Below are 19,282 nucleotides of genomic sequence, written 5' to 3' on the forward strand. Positions count from 1 at the left end.
TTGATGATCCTGTTTATTTGTGCTTTCTCCCTTTTTTCCTTTGTGAGCCTGGCTAGGGGTTTGTCTATTTTATTGATTTTTTCAAAGAACCAGCTCTTGGTTTCATTGATCTTTTGGATTGTTTTTTTAGTTTCAATTTCATTTATTTCTGCTTTGGTTTTTATTATTTCTTTTCTTCTACTGGTTTTGGGGTTTTCTTGTTGTTCTTTTTCTAGATCTTTGAGCTTCGAGATTAGGTTGTTTCTTTGCGTTCTTTCTTGTTTCTTGATGTGAGCTTCTATTGCTATATATTTTCCTCTTATTACTGCTTTTGCTGCATCCCATACATTTAGGATATTGGTGTCCTCCTTGTCGTTCAATTCAAAAAATTTTTTAATTTCTTCTTTGATCTCCTCATTAGTCCAATGGTCTTCCAGTAGTGTGGTTTTTAATCTCCATGAGGTAGGAAAGTTCCTTGCCTTCTTTTTATGGTTTATTTCTAGTTTGATGCCTTCATGGTCAGAAAAGATGGTTGATATGATTTCAATCTTGGTGTATCTGTTGATGTTTGTCTTGTGCCCCAGTATGTGATCGATCCTGGAGAATGATCCGTGTGCGCTTGAGAAAAATGTGTACTCCGTTTTTTTGGGGTTTAGTGTTCTATAGATGTCTGTTAAGCCCAATTGCTCTAGGTCCTTATTTAGAGCTTTGGTTTCTTTACTTATTTTTTGTCTTGTTGATCTATCCATTGTTGATAGTGGTGTGTTGAAGTCTCCCACTACGTATGTGTTTTCTCTGATGTCTGTTTTCAGAGAGGACAACAGTTGTCTGATATATTTTGGTGCTCCTTCGTTTGGTGAGTATATGTTGAGTGTTATTTCTTCTTGAAGTATTGTCCCCTTGATCATAATGTAGTGACCATTGGGGTCTCTTTTTATCTTTTTGAGTTTGAAATCTGTTTTATCTGATATAAGTATAGCTGTTCCTGCTTTCTTTTTTGGTCCATTTGCTTGTAGGATTGTTTTCCATCCTTCAACTTTGAGCCTATTTTTATCTTTTGTAGCTAAATGTGTTTCCTGGAGACAGCAAAAGGTTGGGTTTTGTTTCTTAATCCAGGCTGCAACTCTGTGTCTTTTTATTGAAGAGTTTAGTCCATTTACATTTAGAGTTAATATTGATATGTTAACATCTGTATTTGCCATTGTGTTTGTCTTTCCTTTGATTTTATTTATTTATTCTTTTAATAACTTTTTTTTTTTTTTTGGCCTTCTTTCATTGTTATTCGTCGCTCTGAGGTTCTGGCTTTAGAACTCCTTGTAGTATTTTTTGGAGTGGGGGTTTAGTTGCAATGAAATTCCGGAGTTTCTGTTTGTCTGGGAAGGTCCATATTCTTTCTTCAAAGAGGAAGGAGAGCTTTGCGGGATAGAGTATTCTTGGTTGGCATCTGTTTTCTTGGAGTCTGTTGACTATGTCCCTCCACTCTCTCCTTGCCCGTAGTGTTTCTTCGGAGAAGTCTGATGTCAGCCTGATTGGTTTTCCTTTGAATGTTATCTGTTTCTTCCCTCTTGCCAGCTTCATTATTTTTTCCTTGTCCTGGATTCTTGGGAGCTTTACTATTATGTGTCTTGCTGTATTTTTCCTTTCGTCGTGGAAGTTTGGTGTTCTTCTTGCTTCTTGTATATCAATTTTCAGCTCCTTCTTCACATTTGGGAAGTTCTCTTCAATTATCTCTTTGAATATTTTCTCTGTTCCTACATCTCTCTCCTCTCCTTCTGGTATTCCTATAACTCTTATATTTCCTTTCCTCATGGAGTCCGATAGTTCCCGAAGTCTTTCTTCGTTCTTTTTCCTTCGTACTTCTCTTTCCTTCTCTGTTTTGGTTCTTTTTATTTCTGTGTCTTCAAGATTACTTATTCGTTCTTCCATTTCATCTATTCTGCTTTCATTGCTTTTCCCAGAATTCTTTAGTTCTTCCATTAATTCTTTGATCTCCTGCATTTCTTTTACTTCCCTCTTTAGGGACTCAATTTCTTTCTTCTGACCATTGTTTTCCCTCTCTAGGGACTCAATTGCATTCTTCTGATCGTTGATTATTTTTCCCTTATCATTGTTTTCCTTTATGACTTCTGTCAGTTTTTTAATCACGGCAATTTTAAATTCTCTTTCTGGAAGGCTCAGAAATTCTTCCAAGTTATTGTCGTTGCAATCTGGGGGCTGGCTTTCTTTTTGTGGTGTGCTTTTTCTCTGGAGAGTTGCTAGGTTGCGTGTGGTTCTTCTCCTCCCTACTGTCTGTTTTCTAATTTGCCGTATGCGTTGGGACACTGTGTTGTTGGGACTTGCCGGCATCTTGGGTGGGCTTCTCTGTTCCCCTCTGGTTCTTCCAGGAGTCATCTGTCAGTTTCAAGCAGCCTTTACTGGAGAAAGGTCCCTGTTCTAAAATGCCGATGTGGGGACACACTCCCCTGTGCGCCTGGTCTGCCCCGGCGGTGGGTTCCTGCTCCCCTCTGGGCTTGGACTGCAGGCCAGAGGGGGTCTGGCGTGGGCGAACTTCCCCCGCTCACCTCTGGCTCCTGAGGAAGCCTTCTGCAGGTAGTCTTTACTGAAGAAATGTCCCTGTTCTAAAATGGTGATGTGGGACACACTCCCTGCGCTTCTGGTCTCAGGCACACTATTCTGCGCGCCTGGTCTGCCCCGGCTGTGGGTGCTCGCTCTCCCTGTGGGCTCAGACTACTTGTTCAGAAGGGGCCCGGTGTGGGCTAACTCCCCAGCTGGCCACTAGCTCCTTCAGTAGCCTGTGCTGGGGTCAAGTCGCTAGGTGGCACCAGAGATCTCTCCTAGAGCCCTTGGGGAGCTGATTTTCCACCCCGTGGGACAGGGAGCAGAGCGGGGATGGTAGGGTACACCTCAACGGCTTTGGGGTGCTGTGTCTGCCTTGTGCCCCACCGTCGTGGGGAACCCACGCCCCTAATTTCGTGCCCCGGGTCTCAGTTCCAAAGCCCTCAGTTCCAGGATGCGGGCTGTAGCCCAGATCAGTGGCGCGGGAATGGCGCCTTTTGAATCCCGCTCCCCTGCCTGGGCGCCTTGTTCCTGCTCACTCAGGGAGGGCCTCCGCCCGGGTCTCAGTTCCAAAGCCCTCAGTTCCAGGTCGCGGGCTGTAGCCCAGATCAGTGGCGCGGGAATGGCGCCTTTTGAATCCCGCTCCCCTGCCTGGGCGCCTTGTTCCTGCTCACTCAGGGAGGGCCTCCGCCCGGGTCTCAGTTCCAAAGCCCTCAGTTCCAGGTCGCGGGCTGTAGCCCAGATCAGTGGCGCGGGAATGGAGCCTTTTGAATCCCGCTCCCCTGCCTGGGCACCTTGTTCCTGCTCACTCAGGGAGGGCCTCCGCCGTCTCCCCGCAAGCCTAGGTCGCAGGCGCAGGGCCCTGGGCAGCTGCAATCCGAGCGCCGCTTTCGCGCAAGCTTACCGGGCGGCTGGGGCTGTGTGCTGGTGCTGGGCTCCTCCTGGTGGGCGGGGCTCTCTTTACTGGCGCCTGGAGCTCACCTCCGCGGCGGATCCTGCAGGGTTCGCCTCAGCTCCCGTTCACGGGGTGTGGTGGCTGAAATAGTTCCTTTCCACTCACAGTCCCACTTGCTGCATCCGTTTTTCTTGTTGGGCGTTTTGGTTTGTTGTTTCCCTCGTCTCTGCCGGTCGGAGAGTGCCGCCTCTGTGGGCGGGGGAGGGGAGCAGGGTTCTGCGCTTCCCTCCCTTCTCGTCCTCTTTTATGGCAACTTTCTTCTTCGGGCAGTTTGCTGGAGTCGTCCGTTTATCTTCCCTGTCTCAGTTCTCACTGGGACCTGCCGCTTTTCCTCCCTATTAACTTTTTTTAATGGGAGATCTTACTCGCAGCGTCTCCTCGCCGCCATGTTGCTCCGCCCATCGCGTCCTATTCTTAAAAGAAATCAAAGGCCAAAATAAATAGGAGAGCACCTGAGGTCAGTTTTGATGAGTGCAAGGAGGGAAAGAGATGGGGGAAAATGGAGAGTGAGTGGTGTTTGGCTGCTTGAGTTAAATTCTGTCACAGAACTCCCTAAATAGCAAGAGATATCTCCTGTGAAATGTCTTTTCTCTTTGGAGAAATGGGTCTGGAGAATTTTGGAGATGGGAAGAGCAGTATAGAACTGTGAAAACAGGCAAAACTTTTGTGAAATAACCACCCTCAGTGTGAATGATGTTTTATCAAAGAGCCAACGACATGATTTTACAAAATAACCGTTCTGCAATGATTTAGCTGTTTATAGCAACATTTTATCATAAATATGTAAATAAAATATTCTCGGTCTATCAGTTTAGTAAAATTTTCTTCACTTTCTAAACTTTTACAGGGAACCTATGCATCCTATCTTATTACCGTCTTGTTTCTGCAAGCTAAAATGTAATTTCCATCAATATTCTTGTAACACAGTAAGAGAATATACCATAACTGTTTTGTAATATAAGGAACTTACTCGATAATAAAAATAATCTAAAATGTACTACACTCCAGGTTCCTACTATTCATGTGACTATAGTTAACTATATCTATAAAATGTTAATTCTTATTAAAGTATATATATTCTATGTGTACATATAATACAATAAAACATCATGGAAATTATATGTGAAAATGGTGTAGTACTGAGCAATGAATTAGGAAATGCCTTTAGTCAGGCTTGTGTAGCTGATATTTTGTAACTGTGAACAGATATTTGACCTTTCTGGTATTTTAGTTTTCAAATCAGGAAACTGTTCTTACAAATATTTTTTTTTTAAACTTTCACAGGCCGGGAAGTACATAACCTTTCCTTCTACCTCATCCTTCAACTCCTGTTTCAAATGGTATCTATTCTTATATAGATATATCTCAGCTCTGGAAATATTTCCCCATTCCTGCTATCAGTGCACAAACATAGGCTCGCGTCACTTTTTTATATGAGACTACAGCATTGTTCTAGGTCATTTTCCTTCCTCCTTCCAAGATTGCCTCTCATTTTTTCCATATAGTACTGCTGCCAAACTCAGTTTAATGAAGCACTGGTTCTTTGCCAAATTGCCTTGTTAAGAAACTTGTAATAGTTCATTACTACCTATTATATTGCATCTTCTTTATTTTCTTTAATCTGTAGATCTATCTTAAGCGGATACTGTGTATCGCTATTACAATACACATTTTCCTTTTATTCTTTCTTCTCTGAGGCATAACATAAGCATGCTGATGTGACTAGTTAAAAACTAAAATAAAACAGAACCTGATTTCCCAGACCCCTTATTATTGGAAGTGACCTTGTAACATGATTTTAGATAATGAGAGAAAGTTTACTGGAAGTTTTCAAGAATGATAGGTTTCTTTTTGCCCTTCTCCTGGCTGGATCAGAGATACTCTGCTTGCAGTGCAGGAATGATGTTATAACCAGAAGGCTAATGATAGTAAGACTGGCAGAACTGAAACACAGAATGATTCAGAATCTAATCTAGTATCTTAGAGCTGCAGAGCAGTATATCTCTAAATTCTTTGTTTTCTGGGGAAAAAATAATCCTTTCTTTGGTCATTGCACGGTAGTCAAATCTCTGTTACATGCAACTGCACATGATATTAAACTAATACATGTTCTAGTCATTCAGCCTTATACCTCCCTAGTTGCTGTAACTCATGTTTCTGTCATGGAATTTCCTCCTGTCCATTTCTGTGTTTTGGGTTATGCAGTTTCACCCCTTACTGCTCACTCTGAAGATAAGTTCTTTCTGTTGGTATTACTTAGACATGCTTCAAATTTACTCAGTCTCCCCTTCTCCTTGAAGTCTCCTCTAACAAATTATCTGAACTTCGCATTTTTGTGGCACATATACATTCCACTCACTACATTAAACTATTATTTGTGCTGTAAATTTGTTCAGTTATGTTTGTTTTTTAAGAAAGATTTAATATTGTCAGGAAGTCTTTAAGTTACAGCTATTTCTAGATTATACATTCCTTAACATCTGGTACCATTCCTAAATTTATTGGAACATAAGTTCCTGAAAGTCAGAGGCAAGTTATTATATCCAATTCTGTTTACTGACATTCCTTTCTTCTAGCACCACTGTGCATCACAAATTCAACAACAACACCAACAACAAAAAAGCAACAAAAGAAAAAGCAACAAAAAACAACTTTGGGTCTATGTGCATATACATGCAGAGACCACTGAGGTTTGATTTTGATGGACTCAGTAATTAATGATTAATGATATTCTAAATATATCTCTTTAATCAATAAATTTATCCTTTAACAATATGCTTTATGGGGCATATTGTCACCTGAAATGTTCAGCAGATAATTAAATAAAACAGAACATAACAAAGTTGCATTCAATTTCCACCTATCAACCTATGTGGATGTGTAGGAATTTCATATGAATATTTATGAGGTTGAAAAGAAGTTAACCTCTGTTCTAGTTGTTGCCTAAAGTCACATGGAAAACATAATACAAAAATAATAAATTATATGTTTGTTTACATTTCTGTTCTCAATCAATTACATTTGAACAAGGGAATACTTAGAGTACAAACCTTTGGAGAGTGAAATAGGTGGAACTTAAAGATTTCCTGACAATCTTAAATCTTTCTAATAAAGAATCTTGTATGTTATTCTAAAACCCTAATCACTCTCTCTTAGGTCTGTGTGAACAGATTGTATTAGTATTAAAATCACAGCAGTCATTCTAACATAAAAATCACCAAGGGAAAAATGAAGATATGAATGCAATAAGATTTTTTCACACTCTATAAAGTTTTCCTCTTGTTAAGCTTTAAAGATTTTCTAGTGTTTGCCCATATTAGCACTATTTCTAAAAGATCTGACAGTTGTTAGGCTCCCTATAATAAATGAAGTAACATTGAAGATAAAGAATGTGCCTATACTAGCCATTTGAAATGAAGTACTTTGGAGAAAGTGGAATTGCTTACATTCTGAAGGAAGCATTTATAGTCTATAAACTTATAATTTTATGTGCTTTGTAGTGTGAAAGCTTGGAATATATTCCATCCAGTCCTCTTAATTTTTAGAAGCATGTCCCTGTTCTTGTTGGAAGAGTAGTCTGAAGTTCATGGTAGGGCTAACAAAAGCTTGTTTCCTACTTACAGGGCCCTTATTTGTTTTTTTGCTAATCACCTGTGATCACCAATTCTCATGTCCCTTCTCTAGACCCACTGTCTTCCCTACCTCACCTTTTGTGTTTGTTCTAGGTTTAGGTCCTCTCTACAAAGAGCATTGTTTGGTAATTAACTTGACATTTAAACATGTCTCTTTCTGGGAAAATAGGTTCAGTAGGTAGGTGTTACACCAAGAAATTATGAAAACTTTTTCCCGACATTATATGCCAAGGGCAGTGGAGGCGAAGATGAGAAGAGTGTTGATCCTTCCCTCCTTGATCTATTTCTGGCACTTCCATGTTTCATGGCTGCTTGGTCTCCACTGAGATCAGGAGGCAGAACAGTTGAGGTAAGCCTCATCAGTTTGAATACAGCTCTGACTGGTTGAAGCTTGTGAATAAATGCTATTGCTTTAGAATTTTGAAATGCATCATTCATGTATTACTTCAATTTTTAAGTTGTACCTCCTTTTAAAATGTTCCAATTCTGTTAGAGGAACAGTAAGGAACAAACTCTGAGCCTGTGAATGGCACTGTGCATGAATTCTACCCCATGACATTTTTATTGACTCCACCCGTCTCCATGCTGAAGAGGTCTCAGGCCCTGAGAATTACAACTCCCAGCATTCCCAGCATACCATGAATTTGACCTCCTGTATTGGGGACTGCTGGGAACTAGAGGTGGAGTTACACAGCCACAGTTGAGATATATATATATATATATATATATATATATATATATATATAACCATGTGCTTGCCTTCTTGCTTTTTTGACTAATTTACACCTTGGTTCTGGGAGGGGACACATGGAGAGCTATATAGAGGCCCTTGGAAGAGAAACTTGGTGAGAGATGTGGGAACTATATCAGCATTTTTTTTTTTATTATTGAGGTAACATTGGTTATATCATTGTTTGTAATTTACAAGTGTAGGATATACTGCTCCTAGACCTATCAGAGACAGTGCAGCTGTTACCTTCACCTCATGTTGGATTATATGGTATGTTTTGAATTTTGACTTTCTTCTTCTGTCCCAGCTCTCTGGGAATTGCCCGAGCCCTTATTTATGGTTCATTGCCAGAAAGTACCTTATGTTTGTGGCCAGCTTGTGGGCCTCTGTGGCCCTGCTGCAAGTGAATCCTATTTGGCTGGGCTTTTGTCCATGAGAGAATGGGTAATTTTTGCTCTTTGGAATCCTTTCTTCTTCTCTCTCTATATGCAGTGATTCTATTAGAAAGCTTTCACACTAAGAGTATACTTTCTTTTTGTACATACATGGCTAAATCTCTTCCAGAGTGTTCACCCCTTAACATTCTTGGGTCCCAGAGTGCTCCTTGGATATGTGCTAACAATTCCGCTATGTAAATATAAAATAAAATCTTGTATTGATAGTATAAGAGTATGAGCTTAGAAAATAAAGTCATCGTTAGATCATTGATGATCAGTAAGTGAGATCTTCAAGAACCTCATAGCGAGTGATGCAGATCCTTACATAATTAAAAGGATTTGGGCCATTAAGAAGTTATAGCTATAGAACCCAGATTTAGATGCAGCACTCCAAACCTTGAAGTGTCTTTGTTCAGAAATTCCTCCGGTCCAGAAATAATTTGGTTTGTTGGGATATATATGTACACACACACACACACACACACACACACACACCCCTATATATATGACTGATTTGTGAATATATATTGGCATAATGGTGATGAGAGATCTGAAGGGTAAAATTAAATGTGTATATATGCATTTATGCCCATGTGTGGAAATACTGCTCACTTAAGCTTTTGAGTGCCTCTACTCTTCACAAATATGCAACTTGTATAATAAAGGTATAGCTTACAAAAATATATGCATTTTTCACATGATCTCTCCATGATAGTGTTATACTGAGAACTTTACTAACTTAATTTTTAGAAAATACAAAGTATATAAAATTCTAAGTTTTTCTCTGATTTTAAAAGGTATATACATCATTGTTACTATCTCTAAAAGGTGGTTCTTAAGGTCAAATTCTGCAAGCTGAAGAACAGCAGAGATAGAGTGTATGTTAAGTACAGCTGCAATCTTAAAGCTCTAAAGATCTTTAATGATTTTCTTTTGCTGTCTTGGTGACCAATATTGAGCAAAAGTGATTGCTTTATTTTATCAGTTTCTATTTGTGTGGTAGACTTTGCTTTCTTATCTTTCCTAATTTACTAGCCCCAATGAGTTTAGCTTACTTGCTGATGATTATACAATTTTCTTACTTCCTGTAATGTTTTCTATGATAACAGGGATAGTAATGATGATCTTAAGGTGATTTCTGTAACTTAAAAATAAAAACAAACTCAAAGTTTCCCTGTTAAATTAAGGTTTTGCAATAACCAAAATTTTTCTTTTTTTATTTTTTCCATATCCCTGAAGTCAATTCAGTGCCATCCATGTCAGCTTAAATTTTTTAACTTGTTTTTTAAATGTCAGATATGTATTTAAATTATAAACATCTCAAGGATGAGAGGGTATATCCACATACCTTGGTGTTTTAAGACTTAGACTTCACACTCTCAGAAGGAATGAAATGCAATGGATGCTAAAAGTTTCTGAGATACCAAAATTAAACTATTAATATTTTCATTGTTCACTGGTGTTTGGCATTAGTCACAAATAATCTCAGGAAATATCTAAGTGTAATGTTTTCTATGCCCAGGCATAAAACACAGATTTGTGGACAGACTCACACATCTACTTGCTGACTTTAAACCAGATAAATTGTGTCTGAAGATGATGTAAATTCGATGAAGTGTTTTTATTTTTGCTTTTCTATCCAATTAGAAAATTACTGAAAAAAGAAAAGTTTACTGCTTTTTATTTTTGGAAAGCGTGAGGAGAAACAGGTAATCCAATACAGTTGTGATAGGAGCATATATTGGAGCCATATTTAAAAAAAACAATTTTCTTTTTTTTTTTTAACACATTTTTTTTTTTTTATAGAGGCATGTTTTTATTTATTTATTTATTTGTTTGTTTGTTTGTTTTGTTTATACATGCACTGGGTACAGTCAGAAGCGTGGGAGGGCGAGAGAATTCACCAGAGCCAGAGCGGGGAGCAGAGCAGGCAGAAGGACCGAAGTACACTGCTGAGGGGAGCAGCGGGCGGCAGGAGAGGTCTGCGCGCCAAAAAAAACAATTTTCAATGTATAAAAATTTTCTAAACTTTATGACTTGACAATCTTAAGAAACTGTTTTATAAAAATAGCAACATGAAAAATAAAAATATAAAACAATTCATAACATTTGTTAGTCTTGTTTTAATTAAAAATTAAAACCTGCCTAATTTGATTTCAGTAAAAAAAAAAAAGGTTATATATATAAAGCATAATACAAGCCTGTAGTATACTATATCAATGAAAAGAAATGTGAAGATGTATGTGAAAAGTTTTTTGGCATTAAAAAGCATCAAGAAATAGAATTTCAGTCCACACATACATACACACATATATATGTATACATGATCCATGTATCTGAATTTATTTACAAATATAAATTATCAATAAATATTTAAGAAATAAAATGTTGCAAGTCTAAAGAGTAATAAGGAACAAAGTATCATTAGCACATGACTGAAGGGTACCCAGAAACACCTATTTTTAAAGGGTGACACTCTAAAAGAGGTCTGGTCATCCACATGCTTATGCAAAGGAAGCAAAATTCCTAGTATGAAAGCTTTTCAATAGAATTAGTCCACAATGACAGATGAAAGGATTTTGAATAATAGTTCCCGAATAAAACTACAAAAATTATCCATACCCTTATGACCCAGTGCCTAGACAAACATGCTTGGCCTGAAGCAGGACTGCTGAGGCCTATACATTTGCTATACATTTAAGGTATCTTCTGCAGGGAACCACAAGAAAAGGATTAGGCAGGTCCCAGGTCCCAGAGAGCTGGGGCAAAAGGAGAATCAAAACTGAAAATATGCCTCCTTATCTACTACGAGGTCAAGATCAGCTACTATCATCTCTTCCAAGGACCGGTAGCAGCCTCCCCAAGTGTCTCTGACACATTTATCTCTTCCAAGTGTTTCTACATGTCTCACCTCTATGGGTCTCTTTCCAAATGTTCTCCCCACTCCTTCATTCCACTTCCATTTATATACCCACCTTGCTTCTTCCTCACTGTCCCTGCCCCCATTCAGGAAGTCTGTTTCATGGCATCTGGGACTCCTAGTCCAAGGCAATTGCATGTTAAGTGAGGGCAGGGCAAATGATGCCTGTTCTTCCACTTTCATGGAGCTGTATCTGCAACAGTATATCAAGACCTTAGAAATGGTTTCTTTAGGTGGAAAGCATGATGGCAGATTCCACTTCTTTTATTTACAATGGGTAATTACTACTTTTGGAGGCATTTAGTGTGCGTGTGTCTGGTTGCATTTTCAGATAACAACAATAAATACTACCAATTTTGTACTCCTTAAAAGAGAAGAAAATATTTCTGTCTTTTAATATTTGTAAATGTAAAAACAATTACATATGTATAATGTCTGGTATATATTTAGCTTTCAGATTCACGAACTGAATCAAACTCTTAATTATTGTTATGAAGACAGTTTTACAATCAGTTTGTTGCTCAAACAATCACAATCATTTTCTAATACAGCACAGATTTCTTTTGTAATGTTCAAGATGATTATTAAAATCTTCCTTTATTTTTCTTGGGATTTTAGAAGTTCATAAAATCTGGTGCTGAGAGTATATGCTGAGCCTATACTGGAGAATAATCATGTATCTGTTCTGACCCTTTGACATCCTGATTCCCACTGGCTATCTTAATATACACTTCTAAGGGTTTCTGTTAACTATTACAAATTCAATTGACTTTAGCTACATCCAATTTGTAATAATTGCTTGGTGAAATGCCAAGGCTCTGTTTTTCTTGAACTGCATCTCAGAGAATCCAAGTGCTCACCAAATACTCATTGTATCTGTTCACTCAATTATTCATATAATCATTTATATCATTATTCCTTCACCAATGAAGGAGAAGTTATTGCAAGACTACATTGTGAAGGGAATAATAGAATCAAAATGTAATTCAAAGATGAGGAAATTAAGGTAAAGATTATCTGAGAGTATAAATTCAAGATACATGATCTATTCCTGTAAGAATTATATTTCCCAGTGTTAATATATTGAATATTTTTTTAAATTATTTATTTATGCATATAAGAACTGGGGTACAGGCCAGAGGTGTGGAGTTGAGAAGATTCACCAGAGATGGAGTGGGGAACAGAACAGGCAGATTGACTGAAATACACTGCTGAGGGGAGCAGCAGGTGAGAGAGGAGAGGTCTCCTGTGCCATGGGGGTAGCTCCCTGGCAGGCCAGGGATCGAACTCATAATGCAGAGACTATGGACAGCTTCACTGCACTGTGCTTAACCCTTTGCACCACCAGGGAGGCCCTGGTGGTGCAAAGAATTTTTTAATTGAGAGCAATTTCTTTGTTTAATCTGATTTTCCTCTATTGATTTTTTTTCTGTACTTCTGGATCCAGAATAGCACTTGTTTGTATGATTATTGATAAAATATTATGTAACACCTAGTTCAAGCATATATTCATATATTCTTTATGCTCATTGCTCCATTGTTCAAGGATGATGTTCAACATTCTGGAGGTCTTGAAGACCATGGACCCAATCGAATGAGATCCCTCTACTTAACTATGCTCCCAGTTATATTCAAGCTCTAGGTTCAGAATATCAAAGGGCTGGCCCCCTCCCAATCCAAGGTAGCCAATCTCATCCTAGGGTATCTCATCCTTGAGCATACTGTACTCACTGCTTGGAGCTCTACTTTAAACTGAAATGAATAGAGAGACACTTAAGATGGTCAGAAATTAGTGTAAGAGCTGAAGATAAAGCATGATTATCCTAGAAAAGACTAAAAGTTAATAAATTTTTCTTTAAATATTCAAAGGGATATTACACATAAGTAAGATTCAAAGTATTTTGTATACCTCGAACTGTCAATGTGGAACCAAAAGATAAATAGGAAGGTAATTCTTTCTAGCTAATAATGCTTTGTTTCCTTCTAAGATCATACATGCTGTATCAATAATGTCCATGTCATCATCTGGGTTTCTTATTTAATCCTTAAAAAGGATGGAAAATTTTATAGCATTTAATTGAGGAAATCTCTTAATTTGGCTTTATTACCAATGTCCAGTTATCTATCTATATAACTTTATTATTCCATAATACATATTTTCCCCTGTATTTACAAAGGTGGCATCCACAGGATTTTGAATGTTCCATGGAAGCCCAGAAATCTATACTTAGCAGTTTTGTAACATGATTAATATAGAAAAGTTAAATCTGGCTACACTTGTTATTAACGAGCATATGCTAACTGTAAGTGATTAATTTTTTTCTTTTAAGTGCAATTCAATATATCTGGAAATGAATTACATTATCTTGAGATCAATGTAACATTATTCTTCTTTAGTTTTCAGAAGGGAATATATTTTTATTTGTAAAAACCAGGACTTTTATAACCTTTCCTTTTTTGACTCCTTTCTGGTTCTATGCTCTTATGATCTTTGCCTAAGAAGAACATTATTGGGTAAGAGAGAGAATGTTCTCGGAATAGCAAATATATTTTTTATGCCTTTCTTTCTTCCCTCCCTTTTCTTCCTTTCTTAATGCTACTTCTGACAGTGGCTGGTTCCTTATTTTCCTTGATGCTTCAGGTTAAAAAGTCACTTCCTCAGGAAGACTTCTCCTAACTCTAAGAAAAGTGTTCGGTCACCTCCTCACTTCCATTTATAAAAAGTTGTCATCTTTCGATTTTAAAAAAATAACAATTTTTAAAACTCACTATATTGTAAGTTCCATTACAGCTAAAATAATGCTTATCTTACCATGTGCTTTCTGTTTAGCACAGTTCATGATATATGTCCAGCTGAAATTTGAGGATGTTTGAATAGTTGGATAAAATTGAAAAGACATGTTAAAAATTAACATTTTCATGTTCATTAAATGCATTTATTTTTTCTTTGCCTTCCTAGTATATATTTTTATTTATTTTTGAATTGAGTTCCATTGTTTTACATTCTTGTTAATTTTTTGACAATTTACAGGGTTTTTTTTTATTTATTTATTTATAAAAGCACTGGGTATAGTCAGAAGCGTGGGAGGGTGAGAGAATTCACCAGAGCCAAAGTAGGGAACAGAACAGGCATACTGACGAAATACACTGCTGAGGGGAGCAGCGGGAGCAGCAGGAGAGGTTTGTGCGCCATGTGGGACCCTCGCTGGCGGCCGGGGATTGAACCGGCACTGTAGAGGCTGTGGGAAGCTTCACAGTCCAGCGCTCAACCACTGAGCCACCAGGGGAGGCCCAACAATTTAGTTTTTCCCCTCAGGTGTGGCCACCCTGGCTCCCACCACCATAGCACCCATAGTCCTCTAACATAGTCCAATGGGTTGTGCATCCCCCAACCCTTCGCCCATCCCCATTCTCACACCTCTCCTTCCCCTCTGGATGTGTTAGATCTGTAGTTAGCTTTAAGGATTGTTTTTTAGACAAATGTTTATTGAGGGCTCTCTTGTTTATCTTTGGTCTGATGATGTAGATTCCAAATCTTATTAGATCCAACTAGGGTGGTTATCCACATTTCTTCTCCAGAATACTTAAGGTACCCTTTTTTATTTTCAGCCTGAGGTTTAATATAGAATATTCCAAACCTAAGTAATAATTTCCTTTCCTTTTTGTTTTTATCAATTATGGACATTATTTAGGAAACAGTGGGACATTAAGTTAAATTTCCTGCTTGAAGCAAAGAAACAACATCTATGAAAGATCTGTAATTAATACACATTTAAAAAAAAAGAAAATAGAGTTTGTATGTAAACTTAAAGTCAATTAATTACCTGTCTTATGTGCTTGTTACACATTAAAGGATCAAAAAAATGAAAGAGAATTACTATTAGAAAATGATTGATGTGAGCACTTGTCTTATTTCCAAACTTTTTCTCTTTAAAATAACAGGCTTAGGGGAATTTCTCTTATTATAATTAGAGTAAAACTGACTTATGTCTATATTAGAGTAAATAAGATATAGTAAAAAGAAATTCTCCGATTCTTACAAGTATCTTATTTGGGAAACATCTTACATGGCCTGGAATTTTTCTTTCCTTCCAAAAGATTCTGAATTGAAAAGAAATAGATGCCTACTGACTTATGCAGGAAGAGTTCCTTAGGCATATATTTCATGTGATAATTGCTTTTCTTTTGCATTTAGAAACTACAGGCAAAAGGTAGAGAAATGTAGCTGGTTTTATTACCCAGAGGAGAAGCAATCACTATGCTTGTCAGGTCTATGAACATTTCTCCCATCCTGAGGAATCTTTGAAAAATAAAATCATGTTGGTAGCTATCATGCAGTGCAGTCAATTAAAGTTAAGTTGTTAGATTTTTCCCTAAGAAATGCCAGTCATTGCCACTACCAGGTATCTGACCAGGCTATGTGGAAAATAAACGTGTTCACACTAGATTTTCTGCATTTGTTAGGGACAGAGCTAAAATGAAAGACTGATGAATAACTCATGGATATTCATTCTAGTTTCACTGGAAAATATTGTATTCATCTTGTAAACACTTTGACCACAAATTATTCTCTTTTGATGCTTTATTTGCCTCTAAAATGAGCACAATGCAGAATTTTATAATTTAAAAATGTACATCAAATGCAACTGGTATGTACACAGGAAGGACAGAAATTTGAAGAAATCTGCTTCATCAAACATTAATGGGAAATGGATGCAATTAAGGACTGGCTGCTCTGTTAAGACTAACTAAACCCCTGATTTTATTCTGAGTTGCTATAAAAGAGAAAGTGATACAGAATAAGTGAATAAGATGGTAATTGGGTTTCTCAGAATGTTGTATTTGGAAAATGTCACATTTCAGAGATTTTGCCACCTTTCTTTTTAGGAGAGAGGGTAGAATTCAAGAAATCTTTTGTGGATATAGAAAGGGCAAATTGCCTCATCAGTCATCCACTCCATCTTCAACTACTGATAACTCTGCCTAGATCTCAGCACTCAGCTGAGGTCTAGATCTAAGGCAACGTCTTTTGAGATATATGGAACAGCATATAAAGAAGTTAGAAAAGAATTAAAAAAAAAAAAACTTCTTTTCTAATGCAGTGTGTATTTTCAGAATGAGATTCTCATGATCCTTTCTTTACCCAAATCCCGTTTGCCCATGGTTGCCTTTTATGATTGAGTTATCTCTAATTTAGCCACTTTTACAGTTGATACTTTTTCATTTACTTCAAAGTGCCAGGAAAATTGCCAAAAACTATCAGAGGATCATTTCTTAGAGATTCTGTAACTTTATTTGCACTGACTAAATTTTTATTGAAGAGTGGCGACATCATTTGAAGATGACTTTAAAATTCCAATACATTTTAACTGTAGATTTTTGGTAAATATTTTTTTTAAAGATTTATTTATTTATTTATACAAGCACTGGGTACAGTCAGAAGTGCGGGAGGGTGAGAGAATTCACCAGAGCCAGAGAGGGGAGCAGAACAGGCAGACTGATGAAGAAATACACTGTTGAAGGGAGCAGCGGGCGCAGCAGGTGAGGTCTGTCGCGCCATGAGGGACCTTCGCGGGCGGCCGGGGATTGAACTGTTGCTGCAGAGGCTGCGGGCAGCTTCACAGCTCAGTACTCAACCGCTGCGTCACCAGGGGAGGCAATTTTTGGTAAAGATTTTTATTTGATTACTAGAGATATAACTGCGATTAGTTATATTATATCAGTGCATATTCATTTAAATTTGTTATGCTTTTATATTACTAAGCCTTCATCTCATGAGAAGAAAGTGTTCTAACACTATTTTGTTCACTAATGTTTTCAAGAGACTCCAGACTCAAGAAATAAACAACATATTTTAGTTTTATAATTAATCCAGTTATGTTTGCTTTTTATAAACATTTCACAGTATTTATCTTCACATTTTACAATATTTTGCATACCATGGCTTTCTATTTATATAAAAGATACAAGGAATTTTGCACAAATCAAATCCTTGCTGTGTCTGATTAAATTCACTGAGCAGAGGAAGCTGTAGTGACCCAAACAGAGCAAGGATGGAAACAAGGGAAATTTCCCCATTATTTTCTGCATTTTCAAATGAGTAAGGCTCTTCATATTTCTTTTTGTTTGCTACTTGCAATTTTTTATAAAGCTCCATACATGAGTGAATTTTACATGGAACTACTTTTTTCAACTGAGTGAAAAGTAATGTATCTCAGATAAGTGATAGAGCATCAAAGCCAACACAATATGAAAATATACTCTTCAGGAAAGAGCTAGCTTAGCAAAGGAATCTAAATTATAAATATACCTGTATAGATTAACAAAATTAGAACTTGTTTTGCTTAGAAGATTTTCCATGGGAAGTGTCTGATATAATAAATACAAGTATTTGTGGAAAGAAAGTGAAGCTATCGATAAGATAAGAACTCCGGATGAGAAGGAGAATTGGTGTTTAGGGAAGGTCAGTGTCTTGGCAGAAATTAAATTAATAGTGTTGAGTAAATAGTTAAAATGTCTTATTATGAACTATATCTTCTAGAGCTTTAGATTTAAATGATCTAGTAAAATTATGATGCTTTAGGCTTTGCCTATTATTATTTACTTGCAAATTCCTTTGCATTTTAGAAGACTTAGAGAATTATAGGAAGTTAAAGGTAAATTTGTATGGAACTATCAAATCCAAAGTGTGTTTTTTTTTTTAAAGATTTATTTATTTTATTTATGCATACAAGAACTGGGATACAGGCCAGATGTGCAGGAGGGTGAGAGGATTCACCAGAGACAGAGCGGGGAACAGAACAGGCAGACTGTTCTGACTGAAATACACTCTTGAGTGCTGAGGAGAGCAGCGGGTGAGACAGGAGAGGTCTACTGCACCATGTGGGCATCTCCTGGCATGCAGGGATTGAACCCGTGCTGCAGAGGCTGCGGACAGCTTCACAGCACTGCACTCAACTGCCTGCACAACCAGGGAGGCCCCAAATCCAATGTGTTTTTTCAAGACTCAAATAACAACTCTTCACCTGTGCATAGTTTAATTCTGCAAATGTCAAATGAGTCCAGCCATTCTTCAAATATGTGTTTATATTATATATAGCAAATAAAATATTACACATACCTTTCTAACAATGCGGTGTTATTTGTTTTCCCCTAAAGGCAATCTCCAAATATTTCCATTGTCCTTGTTAAATATGGACAGGACTACACACGGGAAAATATGGAAGCAGGGGTGAGAAATTTGCTTCCAAAACAGGTAAATGCTAATTTCCATATCACATACTAAGTCTACATCACTGTTGAGGTAACATTTTAACGGAATATCATTAGAAAATTATAATAAAGGGCCTCCCCTGGTGGCACAGCGGTTGAGTGCTGGGCTGCAAGGCTGCTTGCAGCCTCTGCAGCGCCGGTTCATTTCCCTGCCACTGGCCAGGGTCCACAAAAAAAAAAAAATATATATATATATAGTAAAACAACAGGAATTGAGACAGAAACTTATTTAGTTAATTGTGTAGACATGCTGTCAGCTTGAAGCAGGGAAACTTTGATGAACTGAACTTTATGGGGATAGAACGAGCTAGAGAGAATACCTTTTGTTTTCAGTCAGGACTATTCTGTGGGTTGAGTTGTACAAAATAGGAAAAGAAGTTGGTGATCAAAAGCACCAAATACTTTGGACTCTATTTTTGTTATTCTTCCAAGTCTCTCTTTTTTCATACTATGTCGTCAAAGAGTTTAAATTGCTATTTTAAATCTGTGTTACATATACCAAGTAAAAAGTTTGTTATATAAAGTTTATATGGGCAGAAAATGATAAGATTGGGAAGTCTCCATTCTATCCTAATACCATTTCAGAGATCTAAAGATTTATGTTTCCAGTGAATGTAGTTATTCTTTGTCAAGGAATATAGAAAGCAGGTATTAATTCTATGAACACCTGCCCACTTAGTCCCCTCCTCAGATACCTCTAAAGATACTGGCATGGATTTCCATCATGTGGACAACAACAATCTCTTTCTTAGCAAGGTGTTGCCCCTTCCCTATATATTTTCTGGGACTACAAAACATTTC

General features: G+C 37.4%; 1 long non-coding RNA gene across 2 annotated transcripts in view; it reads left to right on the top strand.

Annotated features, from left to right (window-relative positions):
- The window catches only part of LOC119238980 (uncharacterized), a 511,870-nt gene that overhangs the window by 491,222 nt on the left and 1,366 nt on the right, over positions 1 to 19,282 (top strand). For both annotated transcript variants that reach the window (XR_008549721.1, XR_008549720.1), the window contains one exon: positions 18,368 to 18,464. This is a non-coding gene — a long non-coding RNA (uncharacterized LOC119238980). The remainder of the gene's footprint in view (positions 1 to 18,367; positions 18,465 to 19,282) is intronic.

The sequence above is a fragment of the Talpa occidentalis genome, unplaced genomic scaffold (genome assembly GCF_014898055.3).
Source record: "Talpa occidentalis isolate TD23 unplaced genomic scaffold, MPIMG_talOcc4v2.1 talOcc4.11, whole genome shotgun sequence".
NCBI classification, from domain to species: Eukaryota; Metazoa; Chordata; class Mammalia; order Eulipotyphla; family Talpidae; genus Talpa; species Talpa occidentalis.